General features: G+C 43.7%; 1 pseudogene; it reads left to right on the forward strand.

Moving 5' to 3' along the window:
* Positions 1–5616: 5616 nt before the first annotated feature.
* Positions 5617–6986, forward strand: LOC142434497 (elongation factor 1-alpha 1 pseudogene; annotated as a pseudogene).
* The last annotated feature ends 7813 nt before the right edge of the window (positions 6987–14799 follow it).

Below are 14799 nucleotides of genomic sequence, written 5' to 3' on the forward strand. Positions count from 1 at the left end.
ACAAATTGACAAATGGGATATACTGAAGATAAAACACTTGTGTACATCAAAATAATTCACCAAAAGAGTAATAAGAGAGTCCACAGACTGGGAAAACATCTTTAGCAATGGCACATCAGACAAAGGTCTTATTACTAAAATCTACAATACTCTGCTAGATTCCCACTTGAGAGGTTGGCAAAGGACCTGAAAAGAAGTTTCATGGGAAAAAATCTGAATGGCCAACAAACATATGAGAAAATGTTCCCTATCTTTAGCCATAAGAGAAATGCAATTTAAAACAACAATGAGGTACCACCTAACACCCTCAAAGGTAGCCCAAATAAAAAAATCAGAAAGCTACAAGTGTTGGAGGGGCTGTGGTGAGATAGGAACTCTCATTCACTGCTGGTGGACCCGTAAGTATGTACAACCACTATGGAAACTGATTTGGTGATATGTAAAACAGATGTAAATTGAGCTACCATATGGCACAACAAACCCCCTACTGGGCATATACCCAGAAGAGGCAAGAAACAAACCAAGGTCAGACATCTCTCCTCCAATGTTCATTGTGGCACAGTTCACAATTGCAAGGAGTTGGAAACAACCCAAATGCCCATCAACAGACAACTGGATTAAAAACTGTAGAGTAGTAAGCATCACTAAAAAGCACCGATGAACATATGAAGCACATTGCTGCATGAGAAGAACTGGAGGAAATTATGCTAAGTGGAGTAAGCCAAGCACAAAAGGACATGTACAACATGAGTTTGCTGAGGTAAGCTTAAAAATGCAAAAGGGGCATAGGGAAAAAGCTACCGTATACATACATTCCTGGGGTGAGGGCCCACTACTATGGCAGGGGACAGACCCAATCCTGAGATACATATGGCAGACAACTAGAAAGGAGGGGGAAAGAAAGAAAAAGAGAGAAAGAAAGACAAGAGTAGGTGGGGAATAGGGCACCCACTCACACAACGGAAGGGTGTTGTTGATATCTCCATAGGAGAGGGAGAGAGGGACCCAGTGCGCCAAGACATGAACACAACATATCGGCATATAGAAAGGAACCAACATAGAGGTCTGTGGTCCTGGCCCCAATCCCAACCACGTGGACCCTCCCCCCCTAGAAGAATGCACTTCAGAGGACAGCACAGAAGCTACAGCTTAGGGAGAAGGGCACCTCTGATCAGAGCATGCAGGAACAAAGGGAAGGAGAGAGAGTAGAACACATACTGGCCCACCAAGCTCCGAGGATGATATTCCTGCTGAGAGCAGTCAATGCACAGAGAGGATCATAGGGCCAGCCCCACCAGGATACATGACATCCCTCACTGACCCATAGCACTCTGGGGGACCACACTGGAAGAACAGTGGGGTAATTGTGCCTGATCTTACCCCACCACACAGGGGCAAAACACTAAGAGTGTGCCACAGAGCAGCAAGGGAGCAAAGCAATGAAGTCCCCAGGAATACCAAAAATAGACTTCAGGGCCCGGACGTAGCACCCCATCATACTGGCCTGGAAAACCATCCTAAAGGCCAACAAACATACCTTGAATTATTTATAGGCTTTTCTCTTTTATCGTTGGTTTTGTTGCTGTTGATTTTTTTGGTTTGCTCTTGTGTTAGTCTGGGTACTTTAGAGAAACAAATCCACAGAAACTCATGTATAAGAGAGAGCTTTATATAAAGGTTAAGAGCACATCAAGAAAATATCCCAACACAGTGCTGCCAAACCCACAAGTCCACCATCCATTAACCCATATGTTCGATACCAATCCACAACGTCCTCCTCCATCTCACAAAACACACATAATGATGCTGACTGCAGGAGGAAAGCCGAGTCAGTGAACGTGTAAGCATCTCAGCGCTGGCAGGGCTCTCCACAGGGCCGCTCCAGCACCCAGGGCTGCATCGGGATAGGTCCATGTGGCTTCTCCTCAAGGATGTTGTGCAGAAAGTGAACCTTGCAGGGAACTGGCTAAGGCAGCTGTACCCTGGTCCAACCATCACAAAGCAAGAGACCCAAGAACTAGAAAGGCAAGGATTACCTAACCATTTATGCCTCTGCACTTCAATTATCCCCACATGTGTTTATCGGCCAGGTTGGCACAATAAAATAACTCATCTCTGTTTTGTTTTTGTGCTTATTATTGTCTCTGCATGTCTATCTAGATAAAATAGGAGGGATAAAAAATTTGCAGAAGAAAATAATGAGACCAACAGTTGCGGGGGGACATGGAAGATGGGGGGGCAGGGGATAGGCAGTGGGTTTTAACAAACCGAGGGACAAGGGGAAAACATATGATCTAAAATCAATGGTGAGGAAGGCATAGGATGCCTGTTGGGGCTTGATTAAGGGCAGTGTAAACAAGAGAAATTACTGAAACCCAAATGAAGGCCGAACATGATAGTGGGACAAAAGGAAAATAAAAGGAAATAGAGGAAAGAACTAGGAGGCAAAGGACATTTATAGAGGTCTAAATACAGGCATGTGTATATGTAAATATATTTATATGTAACGATAGGGAAATAGATCTATGTACATATATGTATATGTTAAGTATTATTGTAGCAGATGGACATTGGGCCTCAACTCCAGTACTCCCTCAATGCAAGAACACTTTATTCTAATAACCTGACATTCCGTGATGCTCACCTTCTCAACACAATCGCTGAAGATAACATGGGTGCATAAGCAAATGTGGTGAAGAAAACTGATGGTGCCTGGCTGTCAATACATATTGCGTCTGGGGTCTTAACCTCTTTAAGATAAACAAGCAGGCTTCAAGCAGGGAAGCAACAAACCCCACATGGAAGAAGCACACCAGTCTGTGTGATCATGAGGTGTTGATAGGATCAGGTATCAGGCATCACAGACCCAGAACAACAAAAAATATCACATCAAAGTGAATGAGGGAGAGTGCAGAGTGGAGACCCAAAGCCCATCTGTAGACAATTGGATATTCCCTTACAGAAGGGTCAGAAGGAAGAGACAAATCAGTCAGGGTACAGTATTGCACTGATGAAACATACAATTTTCCTCTAGTTTTTAATGCTTCCTAGCCACCACCACCCCCACTATCATGACCCCAAGTCTACCTTATAAATCTGGCTATGAGGGGATGTCCAGTGGCCTTTGGGTCTCTACTCTGCACTCTCCCTCATTCACTTTGATGTGAATTTTTTTATGTGTGTTCTGGGTCTGTGATGCCTGATACCTGATCCTATCAACACCTCCACACTCCCACCCTCATTCACTATGATAAGGTTTTTTGTTCTGATGCAAGGCACATTTTTCAATAGTACATTCACTCAGACAAAACTGCGGCTACAGAACTAAGAAAGTAAAGAATATGGAAATAGCAAATATAGCAAAGAGAGTATGGAAATAGCAAATAAATGGCAGTCTCAAGTGGACAATTATTGGGTAACCTCAAAGGCTTGATGTTTATAGTAATAGGTTCATGCTATATTAGTCCTTTTGTGATGGACAAACTTCCCTCAGCATAAAGTTCTTCAGGTCGTTCCATGCTGTTTGGTGAGTTGTGGCTTCATCTTTTTTTTTAATTAAAAAAATATATTATTTACCATTGTATATATGCACCAAAGTTTCTTTAGCCATTCTTCTGTGGATGGACTTTTGGATTGTTTTCATCTTGCTATTGTGAGAAGTGCTGCCATGCACATGGGTGTGCATACTTGCTGTTCATGTTACATCTCTTACTGTATGGTATATACCCTGCAGAGGTCCTAGTTGATCATCTGGGATTTCTATCAGTTTGAACCATTTTTTCTTTTTTTAAAACATGTTTACAGACCCGCCAGTAGTGTAACACAGTTCCATCTCTCCAAACCCTCTCTAGAATTTGTTTTCTGTTTTTTTAAATGAGCTGTCATTATTGATGTAAGATGATATCTCAGCATTGTTTTGATTTGCATCACCTGGATGGTTACTGATTGTGAACCTTTTTTCATGTGTTTGTTAACCATTTGAATGTAATTTTTGGTGACCTGTTATGTCCACTTTTTAATTGGATTATTAGTTTTTTTTCTAATTGAGGTAGTATTCTATGGATTTTAGAGATTAGTCCATTCTCCATTGTGTCATTGCTAAAGATTTGTTCCCTCAGTCCATGAGCTCCCTTTACTTTCGTGATAAAGTCTTCTGATGTCTTATTTGTAGTAGGTCTCAAACATCTATGTTGTCTGCTAATATGTGTGTTTCCATTGTTCTATTTGATAATATGTTTGTGCCCTGTCCCTACTCTTTTTCACTGGTGATCTTTCTAGCTCCAGGTTCTACATTTATATCTTTGGTCCAACTTGAGGTCCTCGGTATGGGTCCTGTTCCATTCTTCTGCAGATGGAGATTCAATTTTCCCAGCTCCATTTCTTGAAGAGGCTGTCTCTTTTCCATTGAATGTTTTGTTTGTTTTGTTTTTTGGCCCTTTGTTGAAGATCAGTTATGTGAGTGTATTTGGATGACTTAAAATTATTCTCGATGTTCACCTCCAGGAAGGCTGAATGAATTTCTGTGGTCCCAAAGCACATTGTGCATATCAACTGTAGCACATTTCATTCACACTGTTTTATAATCCATGATTTAATCATCCCCCCACCATGTAAAGCATTCTTTGATGTCAGAGTTTGCACCTTCACCATTTCTGTGTTCTTACACAATAGTATGCCCCCAATAAATCGTGGCCAACTAAATAGAAGGGGGATTCATTACATCAGTAAGGTGCAAACAAATGCATTCAAAGAGGCTTTTTTCTTTCTTCTTTGATATGTCGCTTTCTCCTCACAGACCGATTTTCTGCCACTTCACAGCTGCTTGTGGAAGGGATCTCTCCTTAGCTTTTGAAACCAACCAGCACCTGACAAATTTGAAATTGGTAAAAATATCCTGGCAGTTTTAGGAACGCAGTTGCTTTGGGAAGGATTGAAATGGCCAAACTGTGTATTACATACCCTGAGGTACGTGATAGCTGGAGAATTTGCTGTGTGTGCTCCTACTGATCCCCCCCCCCCCGATTTATATTTGCGGGGAAACCTGAATAAGGTAATGAAGTCATTCTTCTGTTCTCTGAAGGTTGTTGGCACTAATCGGTGGCTCACCGAGTTGGAATTTTCTGAAATAAAACTGGAGGCTTCAGGTTTGAAATTTCTCTGTGAAGGCTTAAACAAATCCAAATTTCAAATTACAGAGGCTCAAATAAGGTCTAACTATTAACTTCCATTCTGCATGAGAAAATAAAAAATTATGCAATACAAGTTGGGTTATATAATGAAAACATATTACAAGGAGTCACAGAGAGTGAGCGTGAAAGTGACATTCCTCAACAATATCCCTATGCATCAAGTTTGTAAAGGAATTTTCATTTTGACTGGAAATAACATCTCTGACAGTAATACACTCACTTCTCACTTCTAAATAGGACTGGTGGCACTTCCAGGAATGCATTGGACTGCTAGCTGCAAAGATAATCTGTTCAAACACACCAGCTGCTCCAAAAGAGAAAGATGAGGCTATTTGCTTTCATAAAAGTTTACAGCCTCGCTTTTTTGAAGTGGATTTGCCACCAGAATGTAGGCATCGGTGAAAACCATTGCGAAACCTAAGCCAAAATGGGAAAGCAAAAGACCCATATCAACATCACTATCACTGGACATGTTGATTCTGGGAAATCCACTACAACTGGTCACCTGATCTACAAATGTGGTGGGATCAACAAAAGAACCATCAAAAAATGCGAGAAGGAAGCTGCTGAGATGGGGAAGGGCTCCTTCCAATATTGCTGGATCTTGGATAAGTTGGTATCACCAATGATATCTCCCTGTGGAAATTTGAGACCAGCAAGTACTATGGGACTATCATCGGAGCCCCCGGACACAGAGACTTCATTAAAAACTTGATTACAGGAAGAACACAGACTGACTGTGCTATCCTCATTGTTGCTGCTGGTCTTGGTGAATTTGAAGGTGGTCTCTCCAAGAATGGGCAGACTCGTGAGCATGCCATTCTGGCTTACACACTGGGTGTGAAACAGCTCATAGTTGGTGGTAACAAAATGTCTTCTACTGAGCCACCCTACAGCCAGATATGATAGGGGGAAAGTGTTAAGGAAGTCAGCACCTACAGTAAGAAAACTGGCTACATCCCTGACACAGTAGCATTTGTGCCAATTTCTGGTTGGAATGGTGACAACATGCTGGAACCAAGTGCTCATATGCTTCGGTCCAAGAGGTGGAAGGTTACCTGTAAGGATGCCAATGCCAGTGGCACTACACTACTTGAAGCTGTGAATTGCATCCTGCCACGAACTTGCCCAACTGACAAACCCCTGCGCCTGCCTCTCCAGGACGTCTACAAGATTGGTGGTCTCGCCACAGTCCTTGTGGGCAGAGTGGAAACTGGGGTTCAGCAACCTGGCATGGTGCTCACCTTTGCTCTAGTCAACGTTGCCACTGAAGTGCAGTCTGTTGAAATGTACCATGAAGCTTTGAGTGAAGCTCTGCCTGGGGACAATGTAGGCTTCAATGTCAGGAACATCTCTGTCAAAGATGTTCACCATGGCAATGTGACTGGTGACAGCAAAAATGACCCACCAATGGAAGCAGCTGGCTTCACTGCTCAGGTGATCATCCTGAACCATCCAGGCCAGTTCAGTGCTGGACGCGCACCTGTGCTGCATTGATACCCTGCACACATTGCTTTCAAGTTAGCTGAGTTCAAAGAGAAGACTGATCGCCATTCTGGCAAGAAGTTGGAAGATGGCCCCAAATTCTTGCAGTCTGGTGATGCTGCCATTGTTGATATGATGCCTGGCAAGTCCATGTGTGTGGAAAGCTTCTCCGACTGTCCTCCTCTGGGCCATTTTGCTGTCTGAGACATGAGACAAACAGTTGCTGTGGGTGTCATCAAGGCAGTGGACAAAAAGGCTGCTGGAGCTGGCAAGGTCACCAAATCTGCCCAGAAGACGCAGAAGCCTAAATGAATATTACCCATCATACCTGCCACTCCGTCTTAATTGGGGTAGAAGAACAGTCTCAGCACTGTTTGTCTCAACTGGCCCTTTCAGTTTCTTAGTCAAAGACTGGTTGATGACGACAATGCATCGTAAAACTTTCAGAAGGAAAAGAATGTTTGTGGACCAGATGTTATCAGTTTTTAAAATCGGTACTTTTAAAATGGAAAACAACTGGACCTAAAATTTGTCACAGAATTCTGAGACCCATTAAAACAAAGATTAATGAGAAAAAAAATTGCAGCCTCATAAGCCCAACAAGGGGTCACTATGCATCAGAATTGTCTTCATAGCAGCGGGTTTCTTGCTAACTAACTGATACAGCTTGGTCCCAAAGACCAGGACCTTGTGGAAAATTTTTATGCAAAAATGATGGGTGACCACATCTGAACACAAAATGACTACATTGGTACATAACTGCCAAACCATAGACAATCATGGCCCAGCCAAGTTGACCCTTATCCATCACAGTGGCATCACTGTTGCCTGGCACTTTGGTCTTTTTTACCACCAGACGTATGTTATTAATATGCAAGATAATTGGATAATAGGTTTTGCTATTATTGCCATAAATGCAAAATGTCAGATAAGTGAGGAGTGGGTATATAGCACAGAATACTTAACTTTGTACCAAGCATTATGTTGAGTGTTTTGTATCGGTGAGCTTCTTTACTATGCGCAACACATACGAGCAGTCCAGAGTATGATCCACGTCTTCACAGATGATCAAACCGAGGCCCAACATCAGGCTATAAAATGACAGATTTGAATTAAGTAATTACTTAATTCAAAACTTGCCATCATGTGTATGTGGGCCTTTTTTTTTTTTTTACCAAATCTCCTTAGCATCAAAGTTTTCTAAAAATCTACTTTGATAACTTATTATATGCAAAGTGCGTCTATTTAAAATGTCTAAATTGAGAGCTATAAATATATCTCCTCATGAGCCCTCTTCAAGACTGAGTTTAAAGCCTCGTGACTCTAGAGAAAATTAAGACTCACAGGTTGTAGCGCATATTAAAGAAATTTTTGAAAATGATGTAAGAAATGTTTGATGGGAAGTGGTTCAAAATATCAGATTCCTTAATATGGAGAAACAAAGGTTGAGAAGACAGGGGTGACAGTAAAATCCTCCCTTCTTGCCAATGAAGGGATATTATGTTGATGATGGTGATGGCCTAGATCTCTCTCAGGATTTTGCATAAAATTACTAATGGATCTGTAGATAAACAAATATGAAAGATCCTTTGACTATACATTTTTAATACTGCAATTCAACAGTTCAGTCATATTAAGTCATTCAGCCATCACCCAATCCATTTTAAAACATTTTCTTCTTTCTAACAGTCACTGTTGTTAGCTCCCCATTTCCCCTCCCCAACCTGTCCCCTAGGTTATTATTAATACACTTATTGTCTCTATAGATCCATCTATCCTGTATTTCATATACAGAAATCATATAAAATACAAACAAAAAGCAAACAGACAATGAAACGAACAACAATGACTAGATAAAACAGAAGAACCTCAATTTTTTAAAAAAGGAGAAAATATTAAAAACAGGAGCAAATTTAAAATGGGTTGAAAGGGACATGAACTCATAAGGTGTTAACATTTTAACCTAACTCCATCTGCCACAATCCACTTCTCAATTCTCTCTGACAGCAAGGCTGTTCTCTTCCCTGGAGTATGGGCAAAAGGAATTTGCTGGAGGCTTAATCCACAGCCTTCTGCAAATTTTTCAGGGTGATTCTAGAAATTTTCCCTCTGTGATTTAAAAGAAGTTATGAGCTATAGTGTTAACATCTTGCAGGGCATTGAAATGAGAGAAAAGGTCAGCTCCATATTTTGTCTCAACCCTTTTCTTCTCTCAGGCAGTCGGTGCCCTTTTATTGAATTCCCCCAGTGGGGAGGCATTGCTTTGGCAGCATTGCACAAGTCCCTCCCACAGGGCAAAGAAGCTATGTCACATATTCAAAGTGAGCTTTCTTGGATCAGTGGGTCTTTCTTTTCTCTGTTCATATGGTATTATTGGAAAAAGACACTGGAATGGCTAGTTCTTTCTCTTTATTCCTGTCTTTCTAGGTTGTGTGCCAGCTTTCTCCCAGAAAACACAGAGGCCATGTACAAGTACCTTGTCCAGGTTTTGTTGTACAACTCCAACCTCACTGAGGTGGACTTGAGTGAAAATCCCCTGGGAGACACAGGGGTGAAGTATCTCTGTGGAGGCTTCAGAAATTACAACTACAAAGTGGAGAAACTAGAGTAAAGTCCTTGAACTTGTTCAGTGTCTGCTACATACCAGGCTTCCTGGTGGGGGTTTGTTAGAAGTCAGCACACTTCATTCACACTTCATATTAAGTGTATAAGGTGGATTTTCTGTACCCACTTTGCAGATGAGGAAATGGAGGCTCAGGAGGAGAAAGTGACTTGTTCAAGGTCACAAAGCTGAGTGGATGTGACTCCCAAATCTGCCTGCAGCTCTCATCTTCTTGCCAGTATCCCACAGCCCTATTCTTAGACAAATGACACTAATTCCAGATGAAAGACAAGGGGGGCTTCACAAAGTTCATGGCAGAATGAAATGAAAAGTTCCTGGACTTTTCCCATGGACTTTTTGAAGCCACCTCAGGTCTATAGAATCCCCACCACACACAGCACGGAGCTAGACGTGGTTGGAGGAGTTACTGGCCACACCAAAGGGACGAGGCTCTCCTTAAAGACATACAGTGAAGGAAACAATTGGAGAGCAACACAATTCAATGGGTAATCACATGCCAAACACATGTAATCATCTGGAAATGCCCGATGAGCTAAGAGCCGAGGAGGAGGTCACTGGGGGCTGGAATCTTCAGGAGGAGACTGTGAAGGAGTGGGGCTGGAGCTGGGACTTGAAGCATGACCAAATCCGTAGCTAAGAGGGGAGGCTGGGGAGACATTTTCAGGACACCAACATGACAGCTGTGGCTGATTTCTCGGGGTCGTTGAGGCACATGTAGCCTCACAGAAGCTAGCCGTATGGAGCTCTTTGTTCTTTCAAATGAGTCAGACATTGACAGAGCTATTTGTGTTTGGCAATGACCTGGGGGACACAGTGATACGACAACTCTGTGAAGGTCTGCAGCGGTGTGAAGAGGGAGTCATTGAGAATCTTGTGTAAGGGTTTCCTTGTTCTTGTCCTCCACATGGGCTCTGGCTGTGGGGTTTCAGGGGGACTATCTGCCGCCATTGCCAACAGATGCCTGGTTGTCCACATCCATCCCTTCAGGCTTTCTGAATGCTCCCTCTCTGCCACTTGTTGCAAGCTGCTTGCCCAAGTCTTAAGCTCCAACAAGAGTCTGACGCGACTGCTTCTCGTCACTAATGAGGTCAAAGACATAGGACTGAAACTGCTGTGTGAAGTCTTGAAGCAGCCTGTCCGTTAAAGGGTTTGGCATAAAGATGGTGGACAAGACTCTGGGGCAGAGTCTTCTGGAGCTGAATTATAAATGACTTCTTGCGCTTCATCCTAAATAAATGATAGCCTGATGGGATCCTAAATACGTGATTTGGGTCTGACAATTGCAGCTCCTCAGAAGCCATGACTGAAGAGCTGAGTAATTGATGGGAAATATAAACTTTACCTCCCAGCTTGGCTTGGCTCAGCCCAAGAATTTGCTTTGTCATCTGTTTTTTTTTTAAATCATTTTGTTGGGGCGCTCGTACAACTCTTATCACAAGCCATACATACAACCATTGTGTCAAGCAGATTTGTACATTTGTTGCCATCATCATTCTCAAAACATTTGCTTTCTGCCTGAGCCCTTGGTATCAGCTCCTCATTTCCCCCTCCCTCCATGCTCCACCTCCCTCATGAAACCTTGATAATTTATAAATTGCTATTATTGGTCATATCCTGACGTCTCCCTTCACCCACTTTTCTATTGTCCCATCCCCCAGGGAGGAGATTATATGTAGATCCTTGCAATCGGTTCCCCTTTCCCCCCTCACCCCCTCTTTTTTAATAACGGCACAGATTTTCTGAACTGCTTCTCTACTGGAGAAATACAATCTCTAAAGTGACCCCCATCAAAACAAAATTGCCCTTGGATCGCTTCTGACTTAGTGTGGAGGACATGATGCCAGCCTGGCTTGCCTTCCTTTTTGGCAGATTGTGGATTTATCACCTGATGGGAGCGTGTTGTCAAGCTTTGTGTGCTGCACTCTACATCAATGAACAGATGAGAGACATTGAACTCAGTGACAGTGCCTTAGGGATGTGTTATGTGAAGGCCTGAAGCACCCCAATTGCAAACTGCAGACCTTGTGGTAAGTTCACGGGCTGTGGATGAAATGGAGTATAATTGTCGAACTTGGGGGTGAAACGGATATATATTATTTCTGCTTGAATTCCCAATCCCACATAGGTTACCAGAATGCCGTCTTACCAATGCATGCTACAGAGCCCTCACCTTTGTCCTTAACTACGAACGAGAACCTGGCGCTGCTAGACTTAAGTGGAAATTGCTTTGAGGATATGGGAATGCAGATGTGTGCGATGCACTGATTCACCAGAGAGGTAAACTACAGACGTTCTAGTAAGGCATTGCGGTGCAGGGAGTGGCAGGGTGGCAGTCTGGGCATGTTGGGTTTCGTCTGAGTCCCATCACAGTGGAGAAAGAGTAGAAAATCGGAGTGGAGACCAAGCCTATGCGAAATTACAAAGTAAATGGCATTCCTGACGAGTCTTTCCTCCTTGGAACCTACGAGAAGCAGCTTGGGAAAGGTAACCATTTTTTTTTTAAAGCACAGGATCTAGATTCTGCTCGGCCCCGCTCTATTCTTTGGTTAAGCATTTACACGGCTATGGGTGAGTTATTTAACCTCTCCACTTTAGTCTCCTTGTCTGTAAACATGGAGCCTGTACCAAGAATTGATTATATCCCTGCCATCAAGTCAATTCTGACTCATGGAGACCCTATTGGGACAGAGTAGGAGTGCTCTGTAAACTATCTGAGACTGTAAAAATGTGACAGGAACTATCTGTCCCCCAGGAACTGTGTGTCCCATTGTTTTTCCTCCAGATAGTTGATCCAGCCTGTCTTATTCAGACAGACCTGTGGAGACACTAACATGCACGAAAATAAGACAGAGGAAAACAAAGCAACAGTATACAACCAGACAACAGAACAACAAAAACAAACCACTGACAAAGAACAAAACAAAACACTTCACAAAAGAAAGGCTTGTAGTTTGTTCAAGGATCGTTTGCTGGCCCTTAGGAGCGTTTTCCAGTCCAGTCTGTTGGGGCAGCACGCCCTGGCCCCAAAGTCCACTTTCAGCATTCCCTGGGAACCTTGCCACTCCATTCCCTTGCTGTTCCACTGCACTCCCCCAGTGCTTTGCCTCGGTGTGGTGGGATCAGGTCAGGTGCAATTCCCACACTGTGTCTGCGGTGCTGTCCCCTGTATTGTCCTTAGTCACTGAGGGGCATCATGTCTCATAGTAGGGCCAGCCATGGAGGGGGAGGAGGGTAAGGAAGTGGTGTTAATAAACACAGGGACAAGGGAACAACATGGGACCCAAAATGGTAGTGAGCGGGGAGTGGCAGGCCTGATGGGGAACGATCAAGGGTAAGGTTGCATAGAGAAGAGGTATAGCTGAAACCCAGGTGGGGACGGAGCATGGTAGTGGGGCAGGAGGAAAGTCAAGGGAGATGGAGGAAAGAGCTAGGAGTCAAAGGGCATTCATGGAGGTCTAGACAAAGACATGTACATGCAAACATATATATGAGGATGGGGAAATAGATCTAAGTGTCTACATTTATAGGTTTAATATTAAGGTGGCTGAAGGAACTTGGGCCTCTACTCAAGCACTCCCTCAATGCATGAATACTCTCTTCTATTAAATTGGTACTCTACGATGCTCACTCTCCTGACAAAGCTGCTGAAGCCAAAGTGGGTGAACAAGTAAATGTGGTGAAGAAAACTGATGGTGCCCGGCTATCAAAAGAGATAGTGACTGGGGTCTTAAAGGCTTGAAGATAAACAAGCGGCCATCTAGCTCAGAAGCAACAAAGCCCACTTGGAAGAACACACCAGCCTGGGTGATCGAGTGGTCCCAAAGGGATCAGTTATCAGGCATCAAAGAACAAAAAATCATCATATCATTGGCTGCACACCTCCATGATAGGATCCCTGAAGACAAATGGGTGCATAAGCAAATGTGGCGAAGAAAGCGGATGGTGCCCGGCTATCAAAAGAGATAGGGTCTGGGGTCCTAAAGGCTTGAAGGTGAACAAGCAGCCATCTAGCTCAGAAGCAAAAAAGCCCACATGGAAGAAGCACACCAGCCAGTGCGATCACGCGGTGCCCAAGGGACCAGGTATAAGGCATCATGCAACAACAAAAAAAGAATATATGTATGTGTGTGTGTGTGTGTGTGTGTGTATACCATATTGAATGAAGGGGGAAGTGCAGAGTGGAGACCCAAGGCCCAAGTGTCGACCACTGGAGATCCCTAATAGAGGGGTTTAGGAGAGGAGACGGGTCAGCCAGGGTGCGAGGTAGTACCGATGAAGAACACAGCTTTCCCACAGATCCTGGATGCTTCCTCCCCCCAACTACCATGATCCGAATTATACCTTGCAGGGCTGGATAGGGCAGAGGTTGTATACTGGTACATATGAGGGCTAGAGGCACAGGGAATCCAGGGAGGATGATACCTTCAGGACCAAGGGTGTGAGGGGCGATGCTGGGAGAGTGGAGGGTGAGTGGGTTGGAAAGGGGGAACTGATTACAAGGATCCACATGTGACCTCGTCCCTGGGAGAGGGACGGCAGAGAAGGGGGGGAAGGGAGACTCCGGATAGGGCAAGATATGACAAAATAACGATGTATAAATTACCAAGGGCACATGAGGGAGGGGGGAGCGGGGAGGGAGGGGGAAAAAAGAGGACCTGATGCAAAGGGCTTAAGTGGAGAGCAAATGCTTTGAGAATGATTGGGGCAGGGAATGTATGGATGTGCTCTATACAATTGATGTATGTATATGTATGGATTGTGATAAGAGTTGTATGAGTCCCTAATAAAATGTAAAAAAAGAAAAGGAAAAAAAAAGAAAATGATTAGGGCAAAGAATGTACAGATGTGCTTTATGCAATTGATGTATGTATTTGTATGGATTGTGATAAGAGTTGTATGAGCCCCTAATAAAACGTTTAAAAAAATGTGACAGGAGCAGACTGCCACAACTTTCTCACGCAGAGTCGCTGGTGGATGTAAACCTTGCGGTCTGAAGCCCATTGCTCACCCTGCTGTACCGCTAGGGACCGTTAGTAGTTGACTGCCTGGAGGGTTGCTGTGGAGACAGAACTAAGTGAGACAACCATTGCGAATGTACCTAATCCCAGCCTCGACCCCATAGTAGACACCCAACATATGTTAGCCTGTTCCTCCCTTTCCTCTTCTAACAGCAGCTAGAAGACTTACTAGTCGCACTGTGAGAGTTTGTAGGAGGCAAAGGGATGACGCTGTAATGGTACAATTATAGGAGGTGGCAGTTGTGGCCCTTTCTGGTCAATGTCTGCCTGCCAGCTCCGCAGGCTGGCATGACACACAAAGTAATTCTTAATTAGGCTGCAACTGTGCTCGGTTGGCAGCGAACCAATGGCCAAATGACCATTTGTTTCTGGCATTCAGACCTGGAACACATAATGGAAAGTAAAAGCTGAGTGCAAAAATTCCATGTTGCGAAGCCAATTTGATAGATTGAAGCTTAAATGAAAACAGCATAAAGGCCTGATT

Source organism: Tenrec ecaudatus, chromosome X, assembly GCF_050624435.1.
Source record: "Tenrec ecaudatus isolate mTenEca1 chromosome X, mTenEca1.hap1, whole genome shotgun sequence".
Classification (NCBI taxonomy): Eukaryota; Metazoa; Chordata; class Mammalia; order Afrosoricida; family Tenrecidae; genus Tenrec; species Tenrec ecaudatus.